The 8,818-nt window shown below is 45.6% G+C and overlaps 1 non-coding gene across 1 annotated transcript; it reads right to left on the reverse strand.

Annotated features, from left to right (window-relative positions):
- Positions 1–595: 595 nt before the first annotated feature.
- On the reverse strand, positions 596–726 carry LOC126012629 (small nucleolar RNA SNORA51). Its single transcript, XR_007497078.1, has one exon. It is a non-coding gene; the product is annotated as a small nucleolar RNA SNORA51 (small nucleolar RNA).
- Positions 727–8,818: the final 8,092 nt, after the last annotated feature.

The following is an 8,818-nucleotide window of genomic DNA, read 5'->3' on the forward strand; positions in this document are numbered from 1 at the left end:
TCCTGGCAGGCACGGGGGCCCATATGGGACACTGGGATTCGAACCAACCACCTTTGGTCCTGGATCGGCTGCTTGCAAGGCAAACGCTGTTGTGCTATCTCTCCGGGCCCCATACATAGTATATTTTAATATGTGTATATATCTACATTTCTTTTTACTTTTATTTATCCAAATTGGATGTGATTCAACATATTCTCTTGCTTTATTCTAAAGGGGGAAATAATCACTGATCCGATTGCACAATTTCCTTGTGAAATTGTAAAGAAGATATTAATTTTTTCTTTCTTCTTTTTTCCAAACCATAATTGTTGTTTTTAATTAAAGCACCAGGATTTACAAAGTTATTCAGAGTTGAATTTTTGACATACAATGTTCCACCACCAATCCCACCACTGGTGACAGAACCATATATTAATAGGTATATATATATTTTATATATATATATTAGTACGTATATTTAAAATTTTATCTCTGGGGGCCTGAGTGGTGGCGCAAGCGGTAGGGTATCTGCTTCCTACACACTAACCTAGGATAGACCGCATTTCGATCCCCCTGGGTGCCATATGGTCCCCCAAGCCAGGAACGATTTTTTTTTTTTTGTCCCCCAATTTACAATACAGACCAGGTAAAGAGCCTGGGTTGAGGTGTATATGAGTTGCATTTACTGTATCTTCTCTTTCTACACAGTCTGTAAAGAACACAGCCTGTGGTAAGAATTGGGAGACCAGGAGCGATTTCTGAGTGCATAGCCAGAAGTAACCCCTGAACGTCACCGGGTATGGCCCCCCAAAATAATAATAATAATAATAATAAATAATACAATTGTCTCTGGGACCACAGAGATAGCACAGTGGTAGGGCTTTGCATGCAGCCAAATTGGGACAGACCCAGGTTTGATCCCCATATGTTTGATCCCATATGTTCCCCTGAGCTAGCCAGAAGTGATTTCTGAGCACAGAGCCAGGAGTAACCCCTGAGCATCGCCAGGTGTGGCCAAAAACCAAAACCAAACCAAACGAAAACAAAAAAAATTTTCTCTGATCACGCAATAGTATCCACAGAAGGTTGGAATACCATGCCATTTCCTGGAGTTTAAGATGTTGCATTATTTCATCAATCATTTGTTTTCAGCAAATGAAACTCTAAAACATAAATTTGAAAAAGTAAACTCTAAAAAATTGATTTGAAATGTGAACCTTCCCCAAAAAAGTTGACTCTGGGTTTGATCCCTGGCACTTCCCCACACAAATACACAATATTTTTCTTGTAAATAAAAATATGTCATATTAGGGGCCGGAGAGATACCATGGAGGTAAGGCATTTGCCTTTCATGCAGTAGGTCATCGGTTCGAATCCTAGCGTCCCATATGGTCCTCCGTGCCTGCCAGGAGCAATTTCTGAGCCTGGATCCAGGAATAACTCCTGAGCACTGCGGGGTGTGACCCAAAAACCACAAAAAAAATATATATATATATATACATATATATATATATATGTCATATTAAGTGCTTTACCAGGGGGCCAGAGAGATAGCATGGAGGTAAGCTGTTTGCCTTTCATGCAGAAGGTCGGTGGTTCGAATCCCATCCTGAGCCTGCCAGGAGCAATTTCTGAGCATAGAGCCAGAAGTAACCCCTGACCGCTGCCATATGTGACCTAAAAAAAACAACAACAGGGGCCGGAGAGATAGCATGGAGGTAAGGCGTTTGCCTTTCATGCAGGAGGTCATCGGTTCGAATCCCGGCGCCCCATATGGTCCCCTGTGCCTGCCAGGAGCAATTTCTGAGCCTGGAGCCAGGAATAACCCCTGAGCACTGCCAGGTGTGACCCAAAAACAAAACAAACAAACAAAAAAAAACCAACAAAAAAGTGCTTTACCATATATCTAGGTTTTCAGGATTACTAAGGATTTATAGGCCCTCATTAAAAACTTAGCCTGGGCTAGGGACATGGTTCAGTGGTAAAGCCTATACTCTGTACCCGAGATTTGATGCCCTATACCACACACATAAAAAGGAAATTGAACTCTAATCCATGTAGGCTAATATTCACTTGTAATCAGTTTACCAGGTCACTCTGGGCTTTGGAAGAAAGAGCCCCCATGTTTCTCAAGGAGATCAGAACAATTGGCACTACAGACAATGACTGGGGTTGGATAACCTAGTATGCCTGGAACATAGAGTTGGTCTTCTGCCAGAAAACTTCAGGGGTAAGGTCTTTTGTATTTAGTCCAAGGCTTTTCCTTTCCATGTCCCCCATATTTTGCTGGGCCTATACAAACAACAATTGCCACTCTAACACTATTTTTGCTGTGTTCCTTTGACTCTTATCCTTATATCTTTCTATTTTTTAATAACCTTGCCTTTGTTCTTCCTGAAATAATGTATTATGATCAATTGTGTCAACTATGTGATATACTTTCTTTAAATAAATTTTAAAAAATAGTCCAAAAAATAGAACAATTGCTGAAATGTGAGAGCTACATGATTAGTGTGGCCTAGACTTGGCCCCACCCAAAGGCTGGTGGAGAAAAAATCCTCCATCAGAGACTGCCTTTTTGTTTTATTTTGGTTTGTTTTGGGCCACATGCATCAAAGCTCAGGGTTTACTCTTGGCTCTGCCCTCAGGATTTTCTCCAGGAATCCTGGAGGACTACTGATGCTGAGAATCAAACCCAGGTTGGCCTCCTGCAAGACAAGTGCCCTACTCGCTGTACTTTCTCTCTGGCCTCAATCTTTTTGTTTTGTTTTGTGGTGTTCAGGAGCTACATCTGACTCCATGTTTTGGGGGTTGCTCCAGATTGCTCAGGGGACCATTTATTGCCAGAGACAGAACCTGGACCTCCTACAAGCAAAACCTGGGCTTCAACTATTTAGTTAACTCTCCAGCCTGGTAGGTGGTCTTTGGTTTGGGAGCCACACCTGGCAGCCCTCAGGAGTTACTCCTGGTTGTGCACTCTGAAATCACTCCTGGCAGGCTTGGGGGACCATAAAGGATGGCAGGAATCGAACCTGGTTTGGTCCTGGGTTGGCAACTTAAATGCTGGGCAAATGCCCTACCACTGTGTTATATCACTCAAGTCCCAAAATGCATCTAATCTTTCCTCCTCCCATCCAGCAGTTTTATTGATATGTTGACCAAATTAAATTATAGTCCAGCGGATCTGAACATTGTAAATCGGATTTATTTCAAGCCTGTGGTCCTTTACCTGGGAGTCACTTTGTTTCATGGATGCAAACAAAACAGAAACGCTTGGGGTCCATGAAGGAAGAACTCCCAGCTGGCCAAGCTCTGGTCTAGGATTGAACTTTTCCTTGACAGGTCCATGTAGGAAAGAAAGGTGTAAAAATCACTTCTACACTTAGGGAAAACTGTGCTTCCTAAAAATGTGTCTCCTTGCATAACTGGAGATAAAGTTACTCCTGTGGCCTAGGATCCAGGACTGTGTCCTCTGCCTTCAGAGCCCCCATACACATGTGCATACATGTGAGCACACACACACACACACACACACACACACACACACACACACACACACACACACACACACACACCCCTCTTCCTTGTGTCCTGAGATTCTCTTGCACTGTCTGATGTTGCCCCAAGTCCAATCCCGGATGAAGGGAAGAGCAAGCACCCAGCCACAAAAGAAAACAGCCTAAACAAGAGCCAATCAATTCAAAGATTACCTGTGCTGGTTTGAAGCCTCTGTAATCCAATCAAAGGAACCTGAGAGCTCAGGAAGGGGTCATTGCCTAAATAGGGGCGACCCAACATGCTGGCAATAAACTCCTGTGAGTCATTGCAGTGCTGTTTGTCTCCTCTCTCCCCTGTAGGACAGATCTCCATCCAGATCTATCACTGACATGATGCTAGGCAAGTTAGGACATCCAAACAAGAAACTGAAGTTGGCGTGTCATCTACAAAAAAAGGTGATATGTTGATGCCAAAGTGGTGGCTCAAGCGATAGGGCATTTGCCTTGTACGTGCTAACCTAGGATAATCCTTGGTTTGATACCCTGGTGTCCCATACAGTCCCCAGGCCAGGAGCTGATTTCTGAGTGCATAGCCAGGAGGAACCCCTGAGTGTCACCAGGTGTGGTCCAAAAACAAACAAAGAAACAAGCAAACAAAAAGGTGACATGTTGGCCCTGAGTCTGGAATTTCTATGATTACTTGGGATGTGGCCCCAATACAACAGCAAAAGGTACTCTGAGCTTGCTTTCTATGGCCATAATTAGCAGAAAATCTCAGAGGATGAGAAAATGTTTTATCTTTTCTTGATGTTAGGGTGGGGTCATCCTGGTAACTTAGATGAAGTTGGGAAGAGTGAGGAGGCAGCTCCAGAACAGAATCTGCTGCTTCCCCTGATTCACCTCTGCCACCTAGGCATGAGGCTGGAGAGCACTAGGATGGTGAACTTGTTTGTTTGTTTGTTTTTGGGTCACACCTGGCACCTTGCAGGGGTTACTCCTGGCTCTACACTCAGAAATCGCCCCTGGCAGGCTCAGGGGACCTTATTGGATGCTGGGATTCAAACCACCGTCCTTCTGCATGCAAGGCAAAAGCCTTACCTCCATGCTATCTCTCCAGCCCCATAAGATGGTGGACTTTGCTCTTTGCAGGAAAGCAAAGTTAGTCCTAGACCTTACCCAAGTATTTGTAAACATCCCTTCTCTCAGAATAGAATAGATAGAGGGAGACAGAGAGAGAGAGAGAGAGAGAGAGAGAGAGAGAGAGAATGAGAGATAGAAATATAATTCAAATATTATTTTTGTTCCTGCTCCAAATCTAAAGTCTGCCACTGCCCAGTTTTTGGAGAAAGAAAATGATATAGAAATTCACTGGCTAGGGCTGGAGAGATAGTATGGAGGTAGGGTGTTTGCCTTGCATGCAGAAGGATGGTGGTCCGAATCCAGGCATCCCATAGGATCCCCCGAGCCTGCCAGGAGAGATTTCTGACCATAGAGCTAGGAGTAACCCCTGAGTGCTGCCACGTGTGAACCAAAAACAAAACAAAACAAAACCAAAAATTTCACTGGCCAGAGGAGGCTGGGTTAGTTCTATAGATACAGGCTCAAGAGAGACTAGAAAAGGAAGGATAAATACAGAGCAGGCAGCATCTTGCTGATGCTTTATCTCTGGCCTTTTATGAAAAGTCCTATGCTGCACTGGTAACTACCCTGGGCCATCCCGCAGCTGTCCAAGTTTCCCTTCTGATAGAAAACATGACAGGGGAGCTATTCAAAGGATAAGTCCATGGGGCATGTCCAAGTCCAACTGCTGTTACACCAACAGAGTACAACCAGGCTCTCTACAGAGTTAGATATTCTGGGAAAGACCAGAAGCACCCTAGGCTGTAGGGAGTCACAGAAGCCTCAGGCCAGATTTCTAGGCCTCATTTCAAGAAGAGCACACATACACACACACACACACACACACACACACACACACACACACAGGCACATACGCACACACAGGCACACACACACACAGAGCTACTTAGAACATTCTTTCTCAGTGATAGTAAGCACTTCAAGTACTCCCTAGAAAAGAACCAGGACCCAAGGAATAGTTTGTGTATTTTTTGTGTGAAAGGGTGGAGGGACAGTAGTAAGTCACCAGATTAAACAGTCCCATGTTCCAGTACTCTGTGATGTTGGAGAAAATGATGAGAGCTGTGATCAAACTGCCAGAGTGGTATGAAGGACTGACTAGTCAATTGGGTCCTTCCATGACCATGACCAATGTCATTCAGAGGTAAGATACTTCTGCTTCTGAATTCTGGATTTCTGGAACTGGAGTTTAGGGAAAATGGAACCCGATTCCAGACCACTACCCCATTTCTCTCTTTAACCTCAAGCCTTCAAAATCAATGCAGGCAGCCACATGAGTGAACGCTCATCTTTCCCTTCCCCAGAAAGGCACAGACAGAGGCCATGTATCCCATAACAACATGATATTTATTGGGCAGCGGAGAAGCCCTGTGTCCTTCGGAAGCCACTAGTGAAAGGAGGAGCCTTTGTGAGAAGTGCAGCCTTCATTTCCACCAAGGTGGCAGAAAGGTAATGGTCTCCTCCCAGATGTGACCGATTTTGGAACTCAGTGCATATTTTGGTAGTTGGGGTTCAGGGCCTCTCTGCACCACATGAAGTCTGCAGATAGACTGGCTCTCTGCTTTTCTCTCATCAGGGAAGTTGGTGGAGCCTGGAGGATGAGGGTCTTATTACTCCTCTGATCAAAACACGCAGGTGACATAGCACTGTTGGCCTGCCCCACTCCTGAAAGAATTTTAAAGGAAGCTGGCAGAGAGACACGTGAGACAGGAGAGAAGCCACGGTCGATGGTGCCCAATTGCCAGGTGTTGCAGTCACGGCAGACCAGGCTAGACTCGGAAGCAGTTAGGTATGGATTTGGTTCCAGCAGCTCAAAGGTGGGAGTCGACGGAGGTGGTGATGGTGGTGATGGTGGTGTTGAGAAGCGTTGTTGGTCCACAGAAGATCCGGAATTGCTTTGAGGGAAAGAATCAGAAACCGAAGAGAAAGTGGAGCTGGCACAGAAAGTTGAGGTCACAAGTTGGAGGAACGTGGAAGGTGAAGGAGAGGTCGAAGGTAGCGAGAAGACTGTGGAAGAATATTCTTCAGAGTCATGATCAGGCAGATTTTCTTTTGTCTGATTCTTGATGTATCTGTGGGAGATTAAAGGCAACAGTGTTAGTGAGAGCCATTTGGGTCCCTTAGATTGGGGGTTTGGGGGGATACAGATCCCTGCCTCCTATGGACCCTTCTTTGTCAGCACTGGCTTCACCACTTCACAATGACCTCACTGATAGCCTCGCTCAAGGCTGTGCCACACACTCCCCAGACCCTCTCTCCAGGACAGTCCTAGTTTGCCTTTGTTCTTTGGATCTTCTGACCCCCTTAAACTCTGAAAGGACACATAGAGGGGAAGATTTATTACCTTTTCAGGATCATGAGTAGTTTCCTCATCTTATGCAGTTCCCCCATACAAACCCTGCAAGCTACAAGATCAGGAGACTGAGTCATGGATGAAGAAAAGGGTAGGAAATTCCCAGAACACAACCTTCCTGCTGTGTCCTCCCTGGGACAATAGAGGGTGATTTGACCCCGAGATCAAGCATCAGTATTCATAGGCACATGTCCCCTACTGCTTGTTAACAGTGTGGGTGTCTGTCACTTCACAACACCTTATTCAATAGTGTTTCCTGAGGCCTTTGTCACTAGGGAACTGGGGTCAGTGGGTTGAGGCTATTGCCCCATTTGTTGGGTCCCGTTTCCACCTTTGTTGATTGTTTGAGTATGGGCAAAGAGCTCCCAGAATGAGAAATTGATTCCCATCCTCTTGTGCCCTTTTGAGGGGAGATCTTGGTCATATTTATTCGCGTAAATAATCCACAGCCAGGAGGGTTAAGGGTTAAAAGTTTGGGAGATGAGAGTTCTTTGTCAGCCTCCTGCTAGCTCCAAAACACATCTTGAGCCAGCCAGCCAACTCTGGCAAAAGACCCTGAACACCTTGCTCCCAAACTATTTATTCGGCTCTCAACAGCGCCAAGAGATGACTCAAGAGTTAAAACATCGTTTTGCACATATGAAGTTGAGAATTCAGGCTTCAGGACCTCCATAGATGCCAGGCCAAAGACCAGTGTGTGTTACCAGCTTTGGAAGAGATTCCAGCTGTGAGAACCACAGCTGTGGGTACAATGGCCAGTGAGCACCACAACAGTGCATGTGTACCACACACCCCCAAAATCATAGTAACGTCAATTGAGGAATGGGAATGGGGATAATTTTTTTGGTTTTGGATCACACCTGGCAGCACTCAGGGGTTAGTCCTAGCCCTGCGCTCAGAAATCTCTCCTGGCTGGCACGAGGGACCATATGGGATGCTGGGATTCAAACCAATGTTGGTCCTGGAGCATCCGCTTACAACGCAAACACCCTACTGCTGTGCTATATCTCTGGCCCTGAATAGAGATAATTTGAAAATAAAAATGTGGGGGCCCGGAGAGATAGCACAGTGGCGTTTGCCTTGCAAGCAGCCAATCCAGGACCAAAGGTAGTTGGTTTGAATCCCGGTGTCCCATATGGTCCCCCGTGCCTGCCAGGAGCTATTTCTGAGCAGACAGCCAGGAGTAACCCCTGAGCACCACCGGGTGTGGCCCAAAAACCAAAAAAAAAAAAAATAAATTAAAAAAAATAAAAATGTGTGTAGGGAATTTGCCTTGCACATAGCCAACCTAAGTTCCATCCCTGGCATCCCATCTAGTCCCCTGAGCACCACCAGGAGTAATTCCTGAGTGCAGAGTCAGGAGTAATGACCCCCTTGCGCCACCAGGTGTGGCCCCCAAACAAAAACAAAATCAAATGATTATGTGTTTGCCTAAAACTCAACTATCAACGTTTGTAAACCATGGTTCTTTCCCCCTTTTTTTTTTGCTAAGCAAGAAAGATGAGCTGCCCTCGTGATGCTCAGCGCCTGTAGGGACAGCATTCCTTGAGGCTTCTCCAAGCTTTAGCACAGCGAGAGCCTAGCGAAGGACGCTTCTTGCTTAGTTTCTCAAAGACTTCAAACTGTAGCAAGGCAGGAGGTGGGGAGGGAGCCTCTTCAGTTGCAAGTTGTTGATACAAAACGGTGGGATGCTTCTTTGTAGCCTCATCAATCTGCGATTTCACGAAGCTGGTGATGCGGCGGAAGGCCCACGGACCAAAGGATAATAGCAGCATAAGGCCGAGAAAGGGTCCCAGAAAAGCTGGGAGTAAAGTAGTCAACCATGGGGTTGTAGAAAACCAGTTCTTAT

The sequence above is a fragment of the Suncus etruscus genome, chromosome 6 (genome assembly GCF_024139225.1).
Source record: "Suncus etruscus isolate mSunEtr1 chromosome 6, mSunEtr1.pri.cur, whole genome shotgun sequence".
Lineage (NCBI taxonomy): Eukaryota > Metazoa > Chordata > Mammalia > Eulipotyphla > Soricidae > Suncus > Suncus etruscus.